Consider the following 24,741-nt stretch of genomic DNA (forward strand, 5'->3'; position numbering starts at 1 on the left):
CTGAGAGCATCCATGTTGCTCAAATGTGGCCACTCTCTAATCCAAACTCAGCATGTAAGTGCATTTACCTTCCCCCCAGTGTAGGACATGACTCCTGGGGATGAGCTTCCTTGGTGCCGATCCAATCACTATCTGGTGATAAAACTAGAAAAAAAACCTTGAGTGAAGGGGGAAATGGTAAAGACAAATCAGTCTATGTGGCTAAGAGTCTTCAAAAAGTGTTGGGAGGTCATCAGAGGGGTTGCACTTATGCATGCCTCAGCAAGATGACAGAGACAGCAAAAGTAGATACAACCCCAGGTACTGGTGCTCCTGAGGGCTATGGAGACACACAGTTTCTACAGTCATGACAGATGGCTATGGAGTTCAAGGCCTTGTCAGTGGGCCCTATATTATAGTTTGTCTTCCTAAGTGTGATGAAGCTGGGCTCAGATGTGACCTTTCTACACATGCCTCTTCTGTCACTTTTACTGAAACTGTGGTTGGTACTGGAATTGGTGTATACTTAGGAGACTTGAATCTCTGAACTGGCCATGTGCCAGCTGGGCCCTGGGCCTCAGCAGGGTTGTGACTCCTACTCTCTGGTTCATTGGTCTTGCCCAGGTCATCTAACAGGGAGGTGGAGAAGGTCAACCACCACACCAGGGAACTGAGAGTACCTAAAATTCCAAGCAGGAGAATTGCATTCATCAACCATGTGTGATCTAAGCCCAATCTTGATATAGAGGTGGTGGACATCACCATCCCAGGGTCCACAGGATGGAGAAATAAAACATGGATTAGAGTGGACTTACTGGTGTTCTACTACAGAATTATTGTGGCTCTAGCAATGAAAGAAATTATAGCACTGATGTGGAATCAATAGTCACGGGAGTAGTTGAAGGCAGGGGAAGGGAATAAAGGTGTGATATTTGGGCATTTTTGGGACTTGGAGTTGTCCTGAATGATATTGCAGAGGCAGATGCAGGACATTGTATATTCTACCATATTGCACTAAGTGGACCGGGAGAGAGTGTAATCTACAATATATACTATAATCCATTCTGTGTAGCAATGCTCCAAAATGTACTCATCACAGGCAGTGAATGTACCACACTAATGAAAGAAGTTGTTGATGTGGGAGGAGTGGGTGTTGTGGGGGTGGGATATATGGGAACCACTTATATTTTTTAATGTAACATTTTGTGTGATCTCTGTATCTTTAAAAAAAGATTAAAAAATAAAATAAATATCAAATTAAAAAAAAAAGACAGGAACAGCATCACCATGGTGAGGTGGGGCAGAGAAGTTGAAACAGTTTTTTGTCTTCCCTTTTACAAATGGGATTCTTAAAACAGTGGTAAAAAATGTGAACATAAGAAACAAATATTAAAATGAAACACATGAAACAAAACAAGAGTTAACAGTTAACTAATTCATCTTCTAAAATATGCTCTCCATAGCAGGAAAGTGTAAGCACTGATAGAATACCACAGAAGAACTGATGGGCTACATTGGGTCCACAGAAACTGTCAGAGAATGTACCTGCTACATGAATGGAGCCATGAACACATCCACTGAGCCATGATGCTGTCACCATCTGCACACAGGCACCTCTGTGCATAATGCCCTCATAGTGCAGAGGATGGCAGATGGCAGCATAGCGGTCATAGGACATCACTATAAGGAAGGCAAACTATGTGCCACAGGAAAACAAAATAAGAAAAACTTGCGTGGAGCATCCTAGGAAGGAGATGGAATGTTTGTTGGGCAGAGAGTTCATGATGGATTAGGGACAGTGACAGAGATATAGCAGATATCAAGCAGGAAGGAAGACATGGGAAGTTGGAGATGCTGGTGAATGGTGGTGCCAGTGATAATGAGAAGGCTCCCCATTACTGCTGCCAGGTAAATGAGGAAGAGAAGTGTGGCATACAGTCTCTGTAGCATCCAGTCATCAGAGAATCTCATGAGAAAGAATTCCATTTTGATGGTCATGTTGATAAATTTCTCAGGCATGCTGATTCTTCAGAATGAAAATAGAAAAACAAAACACAAAATTCTTATTCACAGCTCTCCACCTGATCTCTTCTGCTAGTACCTAAATGCTGTACTTTTATGAATGGTTTGCTTAGAGTTATCAGACTACTGTGGAGTAATTCTAACATGAGAAATTGATTTCCTTTTAAAATACATAGAATGAATAATAATAATGTGAACATTAATAAATCTGCCAGTGAGTTGGTCATGAACACAGAAGTGCTATGTCACTTACTGTGCCTTTGGACTCTGGAAGGCAGAAGTAATGGTTTTGGAGCATATTCTGACTATCCAAGAGCTAAATTTCTTTACTAAAATGATCAACAAAATGTGTTCTCCTTTTGTACAATCTATTATTTTCTTTCTTTCTTAAAAAATATCCTTAGGTATCTGTGGACTATTCTTGGCCCCCAGCAGAAAATATTTCAATAGGGAAATGCCCTATACTTTCCAGAGCCGTATAAAGTATTTCAGGGAAACTAGATGACAAAATAAAGAAACTATATATTGATTGGTGTATGTTAGGTAAATCCATATTTAACCTTTATAAGTGTGTATGGAGTTGTATAAATGTGTATGCACATGTAAGTATTTGCAAAAATCTATACAATTAGGTAATTTTAAATGAATCATATGTGTGTGCTTATATTTGAAAGTGCTATTGGAAAATTTTCCAAATATCATGTCTAATCCCTCTCTTTACTTCCCTAGAAAGGATAGGGGGACTTGCTCTAGGAGCTACAGTGGTAGGAATTAGTATTTCAATTACCAAGTGAAAATAGCAGAATGGGAAGATCAGAACCTTATACAAAATTTTTTATGGCTTGTACAGGGAAAGTATGATCTATCTAATCTATGTAAAAGTAAAGAGAAATCAGCATATATGAGCTTGTCAGATACTGACTTGGCAAAATGTGCTGAACTGAGCTGATTTGAAAATAGTTCTAATTATTTGTGCATGGAGTCATCTTTGAGAACCTCATCATCCTTATTTTGAGGGGAAAGGAGCAGATGGAATAAAGGAATCTACACAGTATATTTTTATTTTTATTTTTATTTTTTTTTGGATTTGGTAAGTACATCTTTGGGCACCTCTGCACCTCATTAAAATGTCACATGTCCTTTCCTAGTCTTCTGCGCTCATCTGGGCTAACAGCACGTGAAAGGCCAGGGTGTAAGGAAGCTACCACTCAGCATGGACTAGAATTGTCTCACCCTGTAGAAATCAGCAGTCTCTCAATTCCCTCTCTCTCTCAAGGGTATTTCTTCATGCAGTGCAGATCTGGAGGCAGAGATTAGAATAATACTATCCATTTTCATACTCACAAAGTGGCGCTCTGGAGAAACTGCATCTGGATGAACAGGATTTTATCATATCACTTGTGTGCTTTCTAGATGCCAATTCAGAATCAAACTGCATTTTCTCTCTTAAGTGTTTACATGTAAAAGATCATAAGATGTATGTATTTCCTGGAGTTCCCAAATGGTTAAATAAACTGGGATATAACTTTCCAAAAATGGAGTCCAATGGCTTGTTTCCCTATGAAACCATGGACCGCTGGGGTTTTGAAGACTATGGAGCCCAGATTTTCAATGCAGTGCTGTGATGGATGAATTTGTGTGTCACCATTACTATGTGATGGTGTCCAGTTGTTTGGTCAAACAAGCGCTGACTTGATTGCTACTGTGGGGATATTTTTTGAACTTAAATTATTAGTAAGTTGACTTCATCTATGGCTAATTACATCCACATTCACCTTCAACTGAGGAGACTGCTCTCACAATGAGAGATGTCTCATATAGTCAGTTGAAACCCTTAAAAGGAGAAGTGATGATTTCATCAATTCAGCCAGGCAGCTTTTCCTGGGAAGTTCATTGAAACCTTCATCGGACATCCCAGCTGTGGCATTCCCTCCAGAATTTGGACTTGCCCATTCCCACAGTCCTGTGAGCTAATTCCTGTTTTAAAATTTTTATAATACATGCACACACACACACACACATATTTACCACATCAATTCTGTTTCCCTAGAAACAGAGAACCCTGGCTAATACAAGTACTATGTATCATACAAAGGATTTATGTGAATCACATTAAATAAATAGGAACCATATTCAGTTGCTTTTCTTATTTGGATAGTAAATTATTACTGCTGTTGTGCATTCTTTCATGATCTGAATTCAGATACAGGTATGATCTAAATTCAGTAATTTATACATATCAGAATGCTTTAGTTTTCACCTTTTTTCCCTTTTTATACATAAAATTACTTTAAAATATTCTTTATGAGAATGATTTAAAAGTTAAATCTAAAACATAATAGGGGAACTGATATTGCTCAGTGGTCGAGCACTGGCTTTCCACATACGAGGTAATGGGTTCAATCCCCAGCCCCAATACATAAAAAGAAAAAACACACACATATAATGAAGTGTAATCTTTATGCCTACAAAAACTATAATTGTATTGCATTGAAGTGGTCAAATATCACCAATTCAAAGGCAGAAATGGTCAGAATTGATTGTTTTTTAAATGACACATGATGAAAAAAACTCTTATCAAATATAATGCTATAGGTAGGTTAAAAATCAAAAGTAAGAAAATGATACTATGTAAACTCTAATTTTAAAATGCTGGAGTAGTTCTATTGTTACCACAAATAATCTAACAAGAATAAAGGAGGCATTACATGACAAAATGATGAATGTACAAAAAGACATAATCTTAGATGAGAGCTGAAAACAGATGTAGCAAAAACTTTTAGAATTAAAAATAGAAATAAACAAATCCCCAATTAGAGTAAGAGCTTTCAAGACTCCTTTCTCAGTAATTGAGGGTAGAAAGAATATCGAGAATGACATAGAAAATATGAGCAATGCCATCAACTAACTGTCTTTAAGTGGCATTACTAAAACATTCAACCCAACAACTGCAGAAATCATATTCCTCCCCAGGATGGGAATTCAATATTTTTTGATTATCGTGTGGGTTTCCACTCAATAAGACAACACCCCATGGCAACTTATTTATATTCCATGGAAACATGCCTCAAGTCTACCCCTCCCCATAAAAACCCCCACCACTGACACCCTGCACCAGTGATCCTCCCCTGAAAATGCTGCAACCATTCTGCAACCCAAAACCTCTCCAAAATCAAAGCTAAAAAATAAAAATAAAAATGAATATTTTTTTTTTGCCTTGGGTCTTTTTTTTAAAAAAAAGATTTATTTATTTATTTATTTCTCTCCCCTCCCCGCCCTCCCCGGTTGTCTGTTCTCTGTGTCTATTTGCTGCGTCTTCTTTGTTCGTTTCTGTTGTTGTCAGCGGCACGGGAATCTGTGTTTTTTTTTTTGTGGTGTCATCTTGTTGTGTCAGCTCTCCATGTGGGCGGCACCATTCTTAGGCAGGCTTCACTTTCTTTTGCGCTGGGTGGCTCTCCTTGTGCATGGGGCTCCCATGCACAGGGGACACCCCTGTGTGGCACGGCACTCCTTGTGCACATCAGCACTGCACATGGGCCAGCCCCACATGGGTCAAGGAGGCCCAGGGTTTGAACCGTGGACCTCCCATGTGGTAGGTGGACGCCCTAACCACTGGGCCAAGTCCACTTCCCGCTTGGTTCTTTATTAACATAAAATCTGGTATCTTTTATGTACAGTGACCATTTCTTCCATATGTTACCACAGTGTCTTATTTTTTTCGCTTCATTTTTAAATAAACGTTAGATTATAGGAAATTCTAACAGAAAATATAGCGATTCCCATATATGCAACCCCTCCCCATCACTTTATCCCATATTAATATCGTATATGAGGTATATTTGTTACAATTGATGAACAAATATTGAAGCATTGTTACTAAACGTGGTGAAAGTTTTTTTTTTTTTGCACCATACTCTTATAGGTTTGAGAAAATGTATAATGGCCTGTATTTGTAATGGTAAGAGCATGCAAAATAACTTCAATGCCTTAAAAGATGCCCTATGCACCATCTCTTCTTCCCTTCTCCTCAGAACCTATGGTAACCATTTAGTTTCCTTTGTGAAGAATAACATTCATAGATACATGTGTTAATATGGAGGGCTTAACATATTGGTCTGTTTTCTTTTATTAGGCACTGCCTCTGTTCTCCAGATATATTTGCCCCTCTTGAGAACATAGCAAAACTCCCAAGAATGGGGGTATTATTTTCCTATTTATTGTCTGGGTCTCCATCAACTTAGATAAATGCTATGACAAAATGAACACTTACATATTCCACAGAAGCATGTCCCAGGTGTGCCCTATCCCACATATCTCCCCACCCACAATGCCCTGCCCCAGTAACCCTCCCCTGCAATATTTGCCAAAAGAACATTCCCACCATTGTAGTTTTAACCACAGACTTACAAATACCCAGAGTTCACGGTTTCTTCCTCCAGCCCTCCCCCAAGTTCCATAGATAATTCAATCAGCCCAATACCCTACTAACCCTCACATTTCAGCACCATTGACCTGACTCACCTCCCTGCACACTATCACTTCTATCCACTGCTAAACCATTCCCTTCCACCTTATCACGGGATTTTCCCAGGTTGAGAATTGGCTTACCACATTCTACTCCCTTTCTGTCTCTTTTTTTTTTTTTTCAATTTGAGAACTTAATACACCATAAATTAGGATATTGTAAAGTACTCAATTAACATAGGAACAACTGGTACTAATTTGGAATGAACTCACACCTCATAATAAACAGTCAAGAAACACAGTGGAGAGAAAATCAGTTAACAATTTAACTTAATGCTTGTTTCATTATTTTAAAAGGGAGGCACACTTGGCATAATGTTTGAGTTGTTGATGTACAGCTTCATAGTTCATACTGAATGTCCTACCACATTTATTAAACATACTATACCCATCTCCTGTGAGTTTTCTGGCATATAGTGAATATTGACTATGGCAGAAAACTTTCCCATACTCTATTCATAAAATTTCACTCTTCTGCAAGTGTTCATAGGGTTTTAGTCTCATGAAAATTATTTGATTTATTGCTTTCTTGGAAATCATTCCTTGTGAGTTTTCTGATGTACAAGGAAGTTTGATTTGAGGCAAAATGTTTTCTCACATTTGTTACATTCATAGGGTTTCTCCCCTGTGTGTATTTTCTTGTGTTCAGTGAGAGTCCACAACCGACGATAGGTTTTCCCACATTCATTACATTCTTAAGGTTTCTCTCCTGTGTGAATTCTCCAGTGTACCCTGAGGACTGACTTATGGCAAAACGTTTCCCACATTCATTACATTCATACGGTTTCTCCCCAGTGTGAGTTCGCCGATGTTCCATGAAGGAGAACTTCTGGCAGAAAGTTTTCCCACATTCATTACATTCATAAGGTCTCTCTCCAGTGTGTGTTTTCTTATGGTGAGTGAGGGCTGACTTTTGGCAGTAGGTTTTCCCACATTCATTACATTCATATGGTCTCTCCCATACAGTTCTCTGACGTACAGGATGGGAGTTTTTGCTGATAGCAAACCCATGTTTATTGTACTCATGAATGTTCCCTTTTCTGTGCATTCACTTATGCTCACCATGGTTTGACTTCACATTGAATGTTCTATCATATTTATTAAATACTCTGTGCTCCTCTCCTGTATGAGTTTTCTGATGTATAGTGAGTGTGGACTTACGACAGAAAAACCTCCCACATTCATTACATTCATAAGATTTCTTTCCTCTATGAGGTATCTGATGTACGATGAGGGCTGATTTAGTACATAAAAATTTTCCACACTGACTGCATTCATAGGGTTTCCCACCTGTATGAGTTCTCCGATGCACATTGAGGGTCGACTGACGGAAGAATGTCTTTGCACATTCATTACATTCGTAGGGTTTCTCCCCTGTGTGAATTCTCTGATGTGCAATAAGGGCTGACTTGCAGAAGAAGGTTTTCCCACATTCATTACATTCATTTGGTTTCTCTCCTCTGTGAGTTCTCTGATGTACAACAAGGTAAGATTTCTTGCTGAAGGCATTCCCACATTCCTGACATTCATAAGGTTTCTCTCCTGTGTGTGACCTAAAATGTTCAGTGAGGGCTGACTTCCAAAGGAAAGTCTTTCCACATTCATTACACTCATAAGATTTCTCCCCTCTATGAATTTTCTGATGTACGATGAGGGCTGACTTGTCAGAGAAGGTTTTCCTACATTTACTGCATTCATAGGGTCCCTCTGCAGTATGAATTCTTTGGTGTCGAGTGAGGTGTGTCTTCACACGGAAAGTTTTCCTACAATCATTACAAACGTAAGGTTTCTGTCCTGTGTGAATCCTCTGATGTACAATGAGGGTGGACTTCTTAGAGAAGGTTTTCCTACATTCCCTACACTCATTTGGCTTATTTTCAGGATGTACCCTTTTCTGTGTCATGAGGACTGTTCTCTTGAGGAAGGTTTTCCCAAATTGATTATAGTGAAAGGGTTGTTTCAAAGTCTGAGTGTTCTGGTGCAGAATAAGATCTTCATTTTGAGTTCTGGCTTTCTTAACTTGGTTATATTTGTACTTTTTCATTTCAGAATAACTTTTCTCATGCTTAGCATGGAGTAGTTGTTTCCCACATCCATTGTGTTCGTTAGGAATTTTTTAAAAATAGTTTTTCTTTGCAACAATGACTTCTAAATTAGGTTTCAAACCATTTCCATATGAATCAAATTTATAGGGTATTTTTCTTGAAGGAACAATATTCATGCCCAGATTAAATGTTTTTCCAAATATATTAGCTCTCTCTGTAATCAGTGTTTTGTTGCTGAGGAATAAAATTTGCCTCAGATGTTTGTCTTGGATTTCCTTGTCATTCTCCAATGCATCACCAACTGGGTAGTTCCGACTTGAGAATTCCTCCACTACCCATGGTTATTTTCCTTGCTCCAATTTGAAGATCACTTATGGTTTGCTAACATGATACCCCACTGAGACTAAGCTGCTATAGTTCTCCAGCATCACATCCTTGTACAGGCTTCTCTGAGCAGGGTCCAGTTGCTGCCACTCCTCCTGGGTGAAGTCCACCATTAGGTCCTTGAATGAAACCAATTCCTGCGATTTGTTCATTTTCAAATGCTCTTAGGAAAGGGCCAAGAGTGGTGAAACCAGTGCGTGTGGGTGCACCCGCATGGCTTCCAATTCCGCACCAGCAGAGGTCATGGATAAATGAGGAGACCTGGAAGTAGCTGGACTCTCCCCTGGAAGAGCCTGGAGAACTGGAAAGAGTGTGGGGGGTGGGGAGAGAGAGCAAGCCCTTTCTGTCTCTTTATAACCTACCTTCCAAATTCTTGCTTAGGTCACATCAGTAAGTTCATGTAATATTTGTCCTTCATGACTGGCTTGCATTACTCGACATAAGATCTTAGGATTCATCCATGTAGATCCATGTGTCAATACTTCATTTCCTCTTATAGCTATGTAATATTCCATTGTATATGTGTGTATGTGTGTATGTGTATGTGATTGATATATATATCAATCACAATTTCCTTACCCATTCCCTGTTGTTGGATAATTGGGCTGCTTCTATCTTTTGGCAATGGTGAATAATAGCTTTATGAACATTTGTGTGCATATATCTGTTCATGTCCATGCCTTCAATTCTTCTGGGTATATATATAGCCAGAAGTGGCATTGCTGGATCATATGGCAATTTTATAGTTATCCTCCTTAGGAACGAATGAATTGCACTCCACGATGACTGCATCGTTCCACATTTTCACCATCAGAAGGGTGAAATTTCCCTTTACTTCACATGCTCTCCAACACTTGTACTTCTCTGTTTTTTAATAGCTGCCAGTCTAATAAGTGTAAGTTATTGTAGATTTAAATTGCATTTTCCTAATAGCTAGTAATGTTGAGCATCTTTTCATATGATTTTTAGACATTGGTATTTCTTCTTTGGAAAAGTGTCTAATCAAATCTCTTTCCCATTTATTAAAAGAGTTTTTGTCTTTATTTTCAAGATGTAGGATTTTTTATGTATGCTAGATATTAGGACCTTATCAGATAATTGGCTCCCAAATGTTTTCTCCCATTGTGTGGACTGCCTTTTCACTTTCTTGACAAACCCCTTTGAAGTACAAAAGTTTTTAAATTGAAGAAGTTTCATTTATCTATTTTTTTCTTTCATACCTCATGCTTTTTGTGTAAAATTAATGAAACCGTTTTTTACTACAAGATCTCATAGATTCTTCCCTACATTATCTTCTAAGAGCTGTATGGTCTTAGCTCTTAGATTGAGATCTATGCTACATCTTGAGTTGATTTTTGTGTAGGCCATGAGATGGTGATCATCTCTCATTTTTTTTGGATTTGGATATCCAGGGTCCCAGCATGATTTGCTGAGGAAGCTATTCTGTCCTAGTTGTCTGGGTTTAGTTGTGGCAGCAGCGGTCTAAGCCTGGCCGAGGGACGGGCGGCCATGGGCCAGGCGACTCTTCCCGGAGGCGAGGGCGAGGCGGAAGACTTGGCCGAGTCTCCGGTGGAGGCGTGCAAGGTGTGGAGGGCGGCGGGGATGAAGGAGACGAGACGCACACTTGTGGAGCTGTAACAGAGCCATTTATTGGGGAATGTACAGAGATTATATAGGGCTGTGGCGGAGGGGTGGGCAGAGTTCTTGCTGGGATGCCGTATAAGGCATGCTGGGGAGACTTTCGATGAGGATTGGTAAGGAGCAACACGGAACTGCTACGAGGGGGGGTACGGGAAGGGGTGGGAATGGCGTCACAGCGAGGGGAGGCGGGAAGAGGAGGGGGAAGGGGGCGTGGGGGAGCCGTCCGGATGTTGCCTTTTGGCGGGAACAGTGGGCGTAGTCTAGGTGACTGGGCGGGCTTTGGAGCACCGCATACCAACGGCCCGAGGACGTGGCATCCGTACTGGCCGTCTCGTAGTGGGCCTGGGCGGGCTGAGGGCTTGCGCCCGTACCAGCCCTTCCATTGACCACTGGCTCCAGGTTATGCATCTACCTTCCACCAGGGCTGGCCCCTACTGAGGAGAAGGCTATCCCACATTTCCCCCTGGTTTTTTAATTAAAAGAACTGGGGGCTCCCCCTATAAAGAAAGGGGCAGGGTAGGGCAGGGGGGGGGAAGGTATAGGGAAGAGTCGGGTAGGGACTGTGTGGGGAGGGGGGTAGATGGACAGCTGATTGGGCTTGATTGGAGGGTGGCGAGAGTCTCTGGATGAAAACAAGTAAGGCAAAAAGTATGAAGTTATTGAGCTTGGCGGCTGGGGGACAGCAGACAGTTCTGAAGTCATATGGCAGTTGTCTGGACGTCAGGACAGTGGGAGGGTTTAGTTCTTCTCTTCGGACGTGTGGGACGGGGCTGGGCAGGGGGGCCATCTTCTGTAGCGAGTCGCTGGTACTGGACGCGCACGTAGGATGTGAAGACTGCATTTGCTTGGTCCTTGGCGAGCTGGATGATTTTTCTGACGGCCCAGGGACCTATAGTGAGGGCTAGGATGATTATGATTAGCGGACCCAGAAAGGGGAGGAGGTACAGAAGGAGGGTATGAAAGACTCCAGAAAAGTAGTTAGCTGCTTCTCGCTCTTTTGGCATCACTCTAATCCTTCTCGGACCTTTCTCAGGCTGTCCTCTGCGAGACCTGTAGAGTTAGCGTAAATGCAGCATTCTTCCCCAAGGGTGGCACAGAGGCTTCCCTCCTTGAGGAGAAGAAGGTCAAGGCCCCGGCGGTTCTGGAGGACTACCTCAGAAAGGGAGTTAAGAGAGTTTTTAAGATGGGAGATAGCTGTTTGGAGATGGGCGATGTCTTCATCAACAGCTTGTCTGAGGGAGGAAAGAGAAGAGGATTGCGTGGCGAGGGCGGCGACTCCTGTGCCTGCTCCGGCAAGACCTAGAAGGGTAGCAACAGTGAGGACAGTGATGGGCTCTCTTTTTTGCAGGTGAATGGGGAGATTTTGACCCTGCAAGCGGGAGAAGAACTCTTCATTAGGATGGAAAAGGACTCGAGGGGCGAGAAGAATGAGCAGACAGGTTTCATTGGTGGCGTTGAGGGTGGCGACGTTGAGGTAGGGGGTTAATCCTGTGGATGTGCAAAGCCATTGGGAGGTGTTATGGGGGATTAAGAATTTGGCGGAAGCGCTGGGAGAGGAGTAGTTGGAGCAAGCTTTTAGGGGGAGATGGGAACCTTGGCGAGAATGAATGCAGCGCCCTGTGGAAGAAACGGATTGAAAGGTTAAGGGGACAGAGGAGGTGTTCCAGTTGCATTTGGCTGGATTCTGTTCAGAGGACTCACTGAAAGTGAGGTTAGTGGCAACAGGCTCGTACAGAGGAAGAGAGGGGGAGAGACAAAGCCAGCAGCTCGCAGTGAGGTCGGGGTGGGAGGTGTTCAGAGAGGTGTACGAGGCTTTGATTAGGTTGATGAGAGGGCTGGAATACTGAGTAGGGGGTAGGCGAAGCTTGGGGTTATGGGAGCTAGGGGAGACAGTTGTGAGAGAGGTGCCGGGCAAAGGAGAGGGCAAGGCAGAGCGGGGCGGAGAGGAGGGTTGCGCCTGTGGAGGATTGAGAACTTTATTTGGGCCAATGCCGCTTGGGATGGGGGTGGTGGGGTGTCTCTTCTGTATGGAGAAGAGGCTACCCCAATCATAGCCTTCCATGTAGAGGCGGATGCCATATGTGCGGCCACTAAGCCAGTTGTCCTCATTGGGGTTTTTAACCGTAAGGGTTATATTGCACCAATTTTGGTTTGTCCATGCTACTTGGAGGTGCTGGTCTCTGTTGGGAGCCTTAGACCATCCGTAGGCCACTGTTTCGCACCCCCAGGAGGGGCAATAAAAATGCGAGGGGTCAGCACAGCCCCTGCCTGTGGAAGGACAGATGTAAAAGCCAGAAACGAGGTTGGATTGGCATCGATTACTTAGCCAATTATTATTGTCTAGATCTGCGAATAGAAAGAGATTACATGTATGCACAGTAAGGGAAGGAGCGCCTGCTGTTATATTGAAGGCTAAGATTTTGTCTGGGCTGAAGGTTTTGAGTGTCCAATTGTAAGGTTGATGGGCGGGGTTGGCTTGACCTGTGGTAGCAAGAGAGAGGAGGAGGACAAGGAGGGGGACTAGGGAGGGTGAGGGGGGTTGAGATGGGGGGTGTAGGGTTCTGGCTTGCCGGTATAGCTGCAGGAGGCTTGCAACTTCTGTTGCAGTGGGGTCTTCCGTTGGACAGGGAGGGTCGTGCAGGGTGACCTGGGTTACACGGCAGATCAGGCTACGGAGTTGACGGCGTTCCTTCCGTTTCAAGCGAGGCTGTTGCTGGGGGGCAATTGGCGTTTCAGGTTGGGTTTGAGCCGGCTGTGGAGGGGGGGCCGGTGGAGGGATGCTGTGCCGGGCTTGATGCATCCTTGCCCTCAATCGGCGGCGCTCGCGTCGAGACAGACTGCTCAGCGGTGGCTGGTCGGGCATTCCGCCCTGGGATCCAGATGGGGTGGGAGGCATTTTCTGGAAAAACACAAGAAAACCCTCTCCCTTGGGTAAGGAGGGGGCTGGGCCCCTTCCAGCTATTAGTTTCGGGGTCCTTCCAATAGACCATTGGGGCCTGGGTGGGCCGGTATGATGGCCCCCAATGTCTATGTAGGGGCGAGAGCCCTTCTTTGTTAAATGTTAAGAGGTTTAGATGTATAAGGGCTGCGGTAACCAGGTCCCCCGGGGATGCTTGGGGGAGCATTGCCCTTTCTTTTTCTATTTGTGTTTTTAATCGGCGGTGCTGACTTTCAACGATGGCTTGCCCCTGAGGGTTGTAGGGGATGCCGAAGTGATGGGTGATGTTGTATAGCCGAAGAAAGGCAGCAAAGGAGGCACTGCGATAGGCAGGCCCATTGTCTGTTTTTATGTCCCAGGGAACTCCCATGAAGAGAATTACTTGTCTTAAGGCTTTGACACAATGTTTGGCTGTTTCCCCAGCAAGGGCGACTGCATAGCACATGGCTGAGAAAGTGTCAATTATCACATGCACGTATTTGAGACGCCCAAAGGAGGGAACGTGCGTGACATCCATTTGCCATCTGGAGTTGGGCTTTAGGCCTCGCGGGTTGACCCCTTGAGGTTGTAGGGGGCCAAGTGGCGTGAAGGGCGCGCAGACAGCACAATTGCGGACTAAGTGTTTGCAGGTGTTTAGAGGGAGTCCACACAGATGATGCAGAGATGTGGCTGAGAAGTGAAATTTGGAATGTAGCAGCTTGGCCTGGTTGATAGTGTCTCCCGGGGGGGCCTGCCGAGATGGCCAGTACCGCTTGGTCATTTTGGGCTGAAACTGCTTGGTCTACTATATTATTGCCATTAGCCAATGGCCCAGGGAGGCCCGAGTGACTATGAATGTGGCTAATGAACCAAGGGTTCTGTCGGTGTTCTAAGATACTTCGGAGGTCTGCAAGGGCTTTATCAATGGCTGAGTCCCCCGGAAAGAAGGTGGAAAAGGCGAGGACTCGGCAGACCTGATAGGTGTAAAGGCTGTCTGTGAAGATGTTTACTGGGTGGTCGCGGTGGTCCGCGAGCGCACAGGAGACTGCTAGGATCTCACCTACTTGGACAGAATGGAGGTTGACATATCTGGTCAGGCGGGGTTCAGCGGCATTGGGGAGGTAGGAGAGGGTGGCAAACCGGGTTTTGGAGGCGTCTGTAAAGACGGTGATTGCCCCGGGTATGGGTGCAGAGGAGGGGAAGGGATAGAAGGGGCTGCGGAAGGGGAGCTTAGCCAGCCCTTGCAGCAGCCGATGGCTAGGATAATGACAGCCGAACTCACCATGAAACCCTTCCAAAAGGATTTGCATGTCTGGGTTATCCCGTATGAGCAGGCTTGTTTGTCCGGTGTCTAGGGGCCAGACAATCTTTTTTGGTTGTGCCCCGAAGACATGGATAGCCAATGTGACTAGATCTGAAGCCAGGCTGATCCAGAGCCGCACTGCAGGGCAGATTTTTCTTAATTGGCTCTTGGCGGGATGCGCCCAGAGCAGGGGGCCATCTTGCCACAGGCAGCCCATGGGGGTCCCGGGCGTGGGGAGGACAAGTGCTATAAGATGGCTCTCTCTAGTACTAATTCTATGGAGGCAGCAGGTGGGGTAATGGGGACAGTCCATAAAAGCGTTTTGGGTAGCTCCCCCGGCGGGCCTGCAGGAGTGGCTTGGCTCTCATTTGCAGAGCCTGGTTCGGGAGGGGGCTCTGAGGGTGCCTCATTGGTCTGGATGATTCCTTTGGAAATAGTGTGCCAGCGATAAGGGCAATGCCAGTCTCTACAAGGAAACTGGGGGCAGTGGCCATTAATGACCCATGGAAAGGCATCTGAATGAACTTTGTAGCGGGTGCCTCTTAGGGATGGGGCTGAGGCATGCCCCTTTGGAAGTTTAAAGGCTTGTTGGCCGGTTGTCCAGAGGGCATGGAAGGGGGGGCGGATTGGCAGTCACATGCCCAATGAAACCCCTTACCACAGCGAGGGCAGGGGGTAGTTGGTGGGCGCCTCCTCGTGGTGAGGGCCGAGTGGGAGGCTTGCCCCTCAACAGCTGACTGGGGCCCTCTGGTGGCGGGGCCTTGTGAGGGCACTCTCGAGCAAAGTGCCCGGTTTCGCCACAGCGGAAGCAGCCGGCGGTAGCCGCTAGTGCTGCAGTGACAGCGCCAGAAACCGCATTAGCAAGGGCTGTGGCGGATGGGTCGAGGCCGCTACAGGCAAGGACCCAGTCATGGATACCCTTGTCTCGCACTGGAAGGATGGCTTGTTTACATATTGGATTGGCCCCTTCTAGGATTAACTCCTGCGCCAATGCCAATTGCGCTTGGGGGTCATGAACCTTGCGGGAGCAGGTGTCCTCGACCCTTGAGACAAAGGTGGCAAATGGCTCATCCCGGCCTTGGGTTAACTTTGCAAACTTTTCGGGTTTGCTAGCTGAGCAGTTGCGGAAGGCTCGCAAGGCGACGTCTCGAAGAATTGGCCAGAAGTCAGCCGGGACGCGCTGGTAAGCGGTCGCCTGGACAAAGTCACCCATACCCGTATAGGCATCAGGAGGGTGGAGGATTCCCGTGGCTGCGTTCTGAGAGATTTGCCTCTCTGCCTCTGCTTGGAAGTGGGCGCGCCAATCGACAAATTGCCCGGGGTTTAATATGGCCCGGGCGAGGGAGGTCCAATCTTGGGGGAGACAGAGGTCCATGCCGATGTCCTGCATGAGCTGGATGGCATAGGGACTACCCAATCCGTCCTCCCTGACAGCTTTCTGGAGCTGCTTAACTGTTTCGGAATCGATTGGGTACCAGTCGTAGGGGCGATTAGCGGTAGGGGCAATATTCAAGGGAAAACAGCTGAGAGAGGGAGGCCCGCGAGAGGCAGGGATGTTGGAGGCAAGCTGGAAGCGGGGGGGAGGGCGTGGGTGCAGAGTGAGGGGGCCCGGTCCATTGACTTGCCGCCTGGGCTTGCGGGTGATCCCAGCGATCACAAGATGGCGGCGCGGAGGGCGCGGCCGAGGCGTAAGATGGCGGACAGGCCCCGCCCTCAGAAGGGGAGGGGTAGAGTGCACGCGCCTGGGGGTGTGGTGGGGAAGTGACATCATGGTCGGGGTAGTTCTCCTTTTTGGCGCCCTTTTCGGCCGAAGGAGAAGGAGGAAGTGCGCCATCTTGATGAGGTCTCGTGTTGTCTTGTCTAGGCGGGTGGAGTTCGAGCGCATTGTTAAGTTGCTCGACTAGAGACTCTGTATCTGAAGGGGGGTCTGAGTCAAAATCATTGTCCTCCTTGGCCGCTTGGGCCGATAGGGCCTCCTTTGATTTACTGGGGCTCCTATCCGGGGGACGAGAGCCCTGTAGGCAGGAGCGAATGGTTATTAGGGTGGGCAGCATGCCGGGAGGGAACCGCTTCCCTTCATGCTCCATGGCGGAGGCGACTCGATCGATTAAGCGATCATACGTGATAGGGTCCCAGAGGTGGCAAGTGGAGAGCCATGGATTAAAAGGCAAGAGAAGGTCCCAATAAACTTGCAGTTGTCGAACGGAGACCTTACAGCGGTGAGTATCTAAAAGTCCCGCCAAGGCGTGGACCTGAGGCGCTTGCCGGGCAGATAGCCGGTTGCCCATGATATTGCCCTAGAGGGTGAAAAAGGCTAGAAGGGCCGAGACTACAAGGCTAAGAGAGGCGAGGAGAGCAAAGAACAATACTCTTTGGTGACAGGACCAATCCGAGGGAGCAAGTTCAGCTAGACACCAAGCGCCGATTAGAGGGACGATTATACGGACAACAACGCCGAAGACACGAAGGGGTAACGGGGAATCGAGCAGTGGAGTAGGTGAGGGAGAAACAAGCTGGGGCGTGGGAGTCATGAAAGTGAGGCTCTCTGAATTGGGCGTGTGGGGAGAGGCGGTCCTGGGATGGGGGCGGCGAAGGGTGAGGAGAGGCGGCCCCGGAGTGGGGGCGGCGAAGGAGGGGCCCTTACCTTGCAGGCGAACGGAGAGGGGAAGTGGAGAGGCGTCCGGGAGAGCGGACTCTGGGCTGGACCGCTGCGCGAGGGCAAAGATTCCTCACACGGGGCACCAGTTGTGGCAGCGGCGGTCTGAGCCTGGCCGAGGGACGGGCGGCCGTGGGCCAGGCGGTTCTTCCCGGAGGCGAGGGCGAGGCGGGAGACTTGGCCGAGTCTCTGGCGGAGGCGTGCAAGGTGTGGAGGGCGGCGGGGACGAAGGAGACGAGACACACCCTTGTGGAGCTGTAACAGAGCCGTTTATTGGGGAATGTACAGAGATTATATAGGGCTGTGGCGGAGGGGCGGGCAGAGTTCTTGCTGGGATGCCATATAAGGCATGCTGGGGAGACTTTCGATGAGGATTGGTAAGGAGCAACACGGAACTGCCAGGAGGGGGGGTACGGGAAGGGGCGGGAATGGCGTCACAGCGAGGGGAGGCGGGAAGAGGAGGGGGAAAGGGGAGTGGGGGAGCCGTCCGGATGTTACCTTTTGGCGGGAACAGTGGGCGTAGCCTAGGTGACTGGGCGGGCTTTGGAGCACCGCATACCAACGGCCCGAGGACACGGCATCCGTACCGGCCACCTCGTAGTGGGCCTGGGCGGGCTGAGGGCTTGCGCCCGTACCAGCCCTTCCCTTGACCACTGGCTCCAGGTTACGCGTCTACCTTCCGCCAGGGCTGGCCCCTACTGAGGAGGAGGCTATCCCACATTTAGTGGCTTTTTCAAATTATCAATTGAAATTATATGTGATGATCTGTATCAGAACTCTCAATTTGGTTCCATTGGTTGGTATGTCCTCATGTCAATACAATGCAATTTTCACCACTGTGGCTTTGTAATATGCCACATCTTACAAAGCACGTTCCTTCCAATTTTGGTTTTCATTTTTACTATATTTTTGTCTATTTGAGGCTGCTTGTGTTTTCAAATAAATTTCAATTAGCTTTTCCAATTCATGAAAAATGTAATTTTAATTGGGATTATGTTAAACCTATAAATCCATTTGGATTGGACAGTCATCTTAATGAACATGAAATATCTTCCATTCTTTAGGTCTTCTTTGAATTCCTTTAAGAATTTTGTGTAGTTTTCAGTGTACAAGTTGTTTACTCCTTGGGAAGTGGATTCGGCTCAATGGATAGAGCATCTACCTATCACATGGGAGATCCAGGGTTCAAACCCAGGGCCTCCTGACCCATGTGATGAGCTGGCCCACATGCAGTGCTGATGTGTACAAGGAATGCCGTGCCATGCAGGGGTGTCCCCTGTGTAGGGAAGCCCCACGTGTAGAGTGTGCCCCCTAAGGAGAGCCATTCAGTGCAAAAAAAGCACAGCCTGCCCAGGACTGGTGCCACACACACACAGAGACAATGCAGCAAGATGATGCAGCAAAAAGAGACAGAGATTCCCAGAGCCACTGACAAGAATATAAGCAGACACAGAAGAACACACAATGAATGGACACAGAGAACAGACAACTTGGGGGGAGGTGAGTGGGGAAAGGGAGAGAAATTTTTAAAAAAAGAGTAAAGTTCATCTCTAAAAAATAAAACGTTCTTTACTCCTTTAGTTAAGTTTATTCCTAGGTATTTGTTTCTTTTAGTTGTTATAGTAAATGGAATTATTTTCTTGATTTCATCCTCAGATTGTTCATTATATATGGGCAGAAGTGATCATGATTTTTGTGTGTTGGTCATATATCCTGTCATTTTACTGAACATGTTAATCATCTCTAGAAGATTTATTATAGATTTTTCGGAGCTTTCTATATATAGGGTAATGTCACCTACAAATAGTGACATTTCAGCTTTTTCCTTGTTAATTTGGATGACTTATATTTCTTTTTCTGGCCTAAGTGTTTGAGCAAGTACTTTTAAACACCATCTTAAATAAGAGGGGTGACAGTGGACAAACTTGTCTTGTTCCAGATCTCAGAGGAAAAGTCTTTAGTATTTCACCATTTAATATGATTTTATCTTTAGTGTTTTTCTTTTTTTTCGTATATACCCTTTATAATGTTCAGGAATATTCCCTCTCGTTCTGTCTTTTTAAGTGTTTTATTTACACATTCAAAAATTAAAGATAGTCGATCACAAAGGATGTTACATCAAAAACATAAGAGGTTCCCATATAACCCATTCACCACCCCCACCCCCCATCATTTTTGTAAATTGTATTTTTTGAAGATATATACACCACAGAAAATGTTACATTAAAAAACATAAGAGGTTCCCGTATAACCCCACCCCCACCTCACTCCTCCTACACCAACAGCCTCCCCCATCATTGCGGCACACTCATCGGCCTCGGTGAATACATTTTGGAGCACTGCTGCAGCACATGGATAACAGTTTACCTTGTAGCTCACACTCTCCCAGTACATTCAGTGGGTTATGGCAGGATATATAAAGTCCAGCATCTGACCCTACAATATCATTTAGGACAACTCAAGTCCCCAAAATGCCCCCAAACATCATCTCTTCTTCCCTCTCCCTGCCCTCAGCAACTACTGTGGCTACTTTCTCCACCTCAATGCTAAATTTCTTCTATTACTAGTCACAGTAGTTTTATAGTAGAATATCAGCACATCCATTCTAATCCATATTTTATTCCTCCATTCTCTGGACCCTGGGATGGTGATGTCCACTCCACTTCTATACCAAGAAGGGGCTTAGATTCCAATTTGGATGATGGATGCAATTCCTCTGCTTGCAGTTGTAGGCACTCTTGATTCCCTGGAGTGGTGGTTGATCATCTTCACCTCCCTGTTAGCTGACCTTGGTAAGTCCAACAAACCAGAGAGTAGGAGTTGCAACTGTGCTGAGGCTCAGGGCCCAGCTGGCATATGGGCAATCCAGAGATTCAAGTCCCCTGAGTATACACCATCCCTAGCCCTTACCACAGGTTCAGTAAAAGTGACAGAAGAGGCATGTGTAGAAAGATCACATCTGAGTCCAACTCCATCACTCTCAGGAGCACAAATTCCAAAGTAGGGCCCTCTGGCATGGCACAGAACTCCAAATCCATCTGCCATGATCATATACTCTGTGGGTAGCCTTTAGGAGAACTAGTACCTAGGGTTTTATCTACTTTGGCTTTTTCTGGGGTCCTGCTGAGGCGTGCATAAGTGCGACCTCCCAACTCTTTTTTTGAAGACTCTTAACCACACAAACTCATTTGTCTTTGTCATTTTCCCCTTTTATTCAAGGTCAAAAAGCAGTTTTTAACACATGATCCTACATGTAGGCTGAGATATTCTGCTGGTCTGAGTTGACCCTTTTATTCCAGGTCTCTTTCTAGTTGCATCACCAGTTGGTGATTGGTAGTAATCCCTTGGCAGTAGGGAGTCTCATACCCAGGAGTCATGTCCCCCGCTAAGGAAAAGCTAATGCATTTGCATGCTGAGTTTGGCTTAGAGAGTGGTCACATTGGAGCAACATGGAGGCTCTCAGGAAGTAACTCTTAGGCACCCTGCAGCTCTAGGCCTAGTTCGTATTTCAGGCACACAGGCTCATAAGCATAGTTATCAGTATCAAGGGCTCATTATTGAACCATCCTTTCTTGTTGGTCTTTGCCATTGCACTTGGGGAATTATTGCTGTTCCACAGGGGAATGGAACAGAGCTCCCCTGGGTAGGAACTCAATACTCCCTCAGTTGATGTTTGTAACTGTAACTACTATGAAAATACCCAACATAGATCAGAACATTTTTATGTCCCCTATATACATGCCCTGGAGAACTCCTTCTCAACCATGTGTCCCCCATCAATAACACCCCACATCAGTGTTCCTCCCCTGCCATAGTTGAACCTCTCTGTGTCCCAAAACTTCTGGAACAATGAAGCCTAATATATTTCCAAATTCAATTAATAGGAAATTGAAATATAGTGATAGGTTTAAAGTTTAGAAATAGAATACATATTAATGCAGAAATACTAAAACAAAGTAAAACCAAATTGGTGTAGTAAAAACAAGGAATAATATTATAAAGCTTTGTTTTTAATGTTTTGCCTTTCATCATTGTAATAGGTGTTGCCCTCTATGTACAGTGGTAAGTCACTTTCTTTCATTGCTTTCTCAGTGTCTACATCACTTTTTTTCTTCTAATTTTTTATTTTGTCTTCATGAACGTTTCATTTTTTGTCTTTATTTATTTTTAATGTTACATTAAAAAATATGAGGTCCTCATATATCCACCCCCCACCCTCACCCCACTCCTCCCACAACAACCTCCTCCAACATCATGGGACACTCGCTGCACTTGGTGAACTCATCTCTGAGCACTGCTGCACCACACGGTCAATGGTCCACATTTAAGTTTACACTCTCCCCCAGTCCACCCAGTGGGCCATGGGAGGACACACAATGTCCAGTAACTGTCCCCACAGTACCATCCAGGACAACTCCAAGTCCTGAAAATGCCCCCACATCACATCTCTTCTTCCCACTCCCCACGCCCAGCAGCCATCATGGCCACCTTCTCCACCTCAACACCACATCTACTTCCATCACTAACCACAACAATTCCAGAATAGAGCACCAGCAAGTCCACTCCAATCCATACTCCACTCCTCCATTCTGTGGACCCTGGGATGGATATGCCCACTCCACCTCTGTATCAAAAGAGTGCTTGGATTCCACTTGGATATTGGATGCAGTTCTCCTCTTTGCAGTTGTAGGCACTATTAGCTCCCTGGTGTGGTGGTTGACATTCTTCACCTCCCTGTTAGCTGGCTGGGATAAGCCCAATAAAACAGAGGATAGGAGTTTCAAGTCTGTTGAGGCTCAGGGCCTGGCTATCACATGGACAGTCCAGAGATTCAGGTCTCCTGAGTATACACTAAACCCCAGCGCCAACCACAGGTCTGGTAAAAGTGACAGGAGAGGCTTGCGAACAAAGATCACATCTCAGTCCAACTCCATCACACTCAGGAACACAAACTCCAAAGTAGGGCCAACTGACATGGCACTGAAGTCCATCTGCCATGACCATATAATCTGTCGGTGTCTGTAGCCCTCAGAAGAACCAATACCTGGGGTTGTATCTACTTTACCTGTCTTTGGGACTCTGCTGAGGTATGCGTAAAAGCAACTCCTCTGATGACCTCCCAGCTCTTTTTTGGAGACTCATTGCCATATAAACTCATTTGTCCTTTCCATTTCCCCCTTTTATTCAAAGTCAAAAAGCATTTTAACTCCTGATATTTACATGTAGGCTGAGATATTCTACTGGTCTGAGTTGACCCTTTTATTCAAGGTCATTCTCCAGCCACATCATCAACTAGTGTTGGAAACTGAGGCACAGTGGCCTCTCAAGGAGAGACGTGCTGTCTCCATGCTAGTGCTGTCTCCATGGCTATGCTTGCAGCCTAAGGAATGCGGTAATTAAGAGTTCCCAGCAAATGGGATGAGGCTGAAGGAAAAGATGAGCACACACCTTTTGTAGTGAATAGAACACTTAGACTTTGTACCTTGAGATAAGATTTTTTAAAATTCCTTAGACTATGGGTAATGCTGAGAGTTAATACATGTTGTTGCTTAATGTCACATATGCTGTGTTTATGCTTATTGGCACGTAGGCTACGTATGCCTGCTTCTTTACACGTACACTGGGGTATATAGAGAGCCCCTTCTAAACAATAAAGTTGTCTGAGGAGTCATTACTCACAGACCCCCTGATCCCAACTCTCTCGTTCTTTCTCTGTGTTTCCTTTTCCCTTTTCTCTTTCTTTCATTCCTGATACCCTTCAGGTCCAAATCTCCAACAAGCTGGTACTTGGTAGTAATCCCTCGGTGCCAGAGAGGCTCATCTCCAGGAGTCATGTCCCATGCTGGGGGAAGGCAATGCATTTATGTGCTGAGTTTGGCTCCAAGACTGGCCACATTTGAGCAACATGGAGGCTCCCAGGAGGTGACTCTTAGGCACCCTGCAGCTCTAGGCTTAGTTCTTATTTCAATTTCAGGTACACAGGTTCACAAGCATAGTCATTAGCATCAAGGGCTCATTGTTGGATCATCCTTCCTTTTTGGCCTTGGCCATTGCACTCGGGGGATTGTTGCCATTCCATCAAGTAATTTATACCTAGGTATTTATTTTTTTCTTTACTATTGTAATGGTATTTTTTTCTTGATTTCCTCCTGAGATTGCTCATTATTGGTGTACAGAAATGGTACTGATTTTTGCACATTGATCTTATAACTTGCGACTGTACTGAACTCATTTATGAGTTCTAGAAGCTTTCTTGTAGACGTCTCAGGGTTTTCTATGTACAGGATCATGTCATCTGCAAATAATGACTTCTTCCTTTCCAGTTTGGATGACTTTTATGTCTGGTTCTTGCCTCAGTACTCGAGCAGCCATTCCCTTTCAACCTTTTTGAATCCCTGGGTCTAAGATGTGTTTCTTGTAGACAGCATATAGATGGGTCATATTTCCTTATCCAATTGTCCAGTCAAAAACAGGAAGAATACAGATTTAGGCAGGGCAAGCAGGTGTCCGAGTGAGTGCACCTCATAATCTCTCCTGCAAAGAAGCAGCTGAGTAGGGATGGAGTCCTGCCAGAGCAGGCTGTTTCGTGGGCTTGCAGGGCAGGAGGTGTCAGGCTGTCAATTTGGAGAGACAGTGACAGAAGTGGTGTTTGCTAGAGGTAGAATTTTGGGCTTCTGACATGGAGGTCAGATGTTGTGGGGAGGTGGGACCCTTCTCCCTAGGGCTGGCAGCTGCAGCATTCCCTGAAAACTGTTGGTTGCGCAGCAGCGTTCCCAAACCCCATATTTCCTGGATGCATGGTTCCCAGGCCCATGTCCCGTAAGTCCCCGTAACCCACACTCCACAGACTCACATGCTTTGAGTATGCAGTATCCTGGAATTCCCATTCCCGAATCCTATGCTCCCTGCCATCCATGACTACCCTAGCCCTCCGGTTTTGGACTGACTCTGAGAGTGCAAGAGATTTGGTGCAAGATGCAGAGGAACCAGGGGAGTAGGCGTTCAATTTTCTGCCCCCCGCTTTTTTTTCCAAGCTTGGAGGAGCATACCAGCTGGCCTGGGGAGAGCCTGGGAAGAAAGGAGAGGCAAATCTGCTGAGAAAGCCCAATTTACCTAAATGCCCTTGGCTAGGAAACTTGGTCTGGAGAAGGTGGAATCAGTAAATCAATTAGCCCTCCCCTAGCACACCTAAGAGAGAGGGACAGTAGGACATGATTTCCAAGCTTCCAATAGCATATCTGGGGTTCTTGGTGAGGTGTGGATGCTCCCT

At 45.7% G+C, this 24,741-nt stretch overlaps 1 pseudogene; it reads right to left on the minus strand.

Moving 5' to 3' along the window:
* Positions 1-1,758: 1,758 nt before the first annotated feature.
* Positions 1,759-24,741, minus strand: part of LOC131277014 (zinc finger protein 334-like) — a 266,430-nt pseudogene continuing 243,447 nt past the window's right edge.

The sequence above is a fragment of the Dasypus novemcinctus genome, chromosome 31 (genome assembly GCF_030445035.2).
Source record: "Dasypus novemcinctus isolate mDasNov1 chromosome 31, mDasNov1.1.hap2, whole genome shotgun sequence".
Taxonomy (NCBI): domain Eukaryota; kingdom Metazoa; phylum Chordata; class Mammalia; order Cingulata; family Dasypodidae; genus Dasypus; species Dasypus novemcinctus.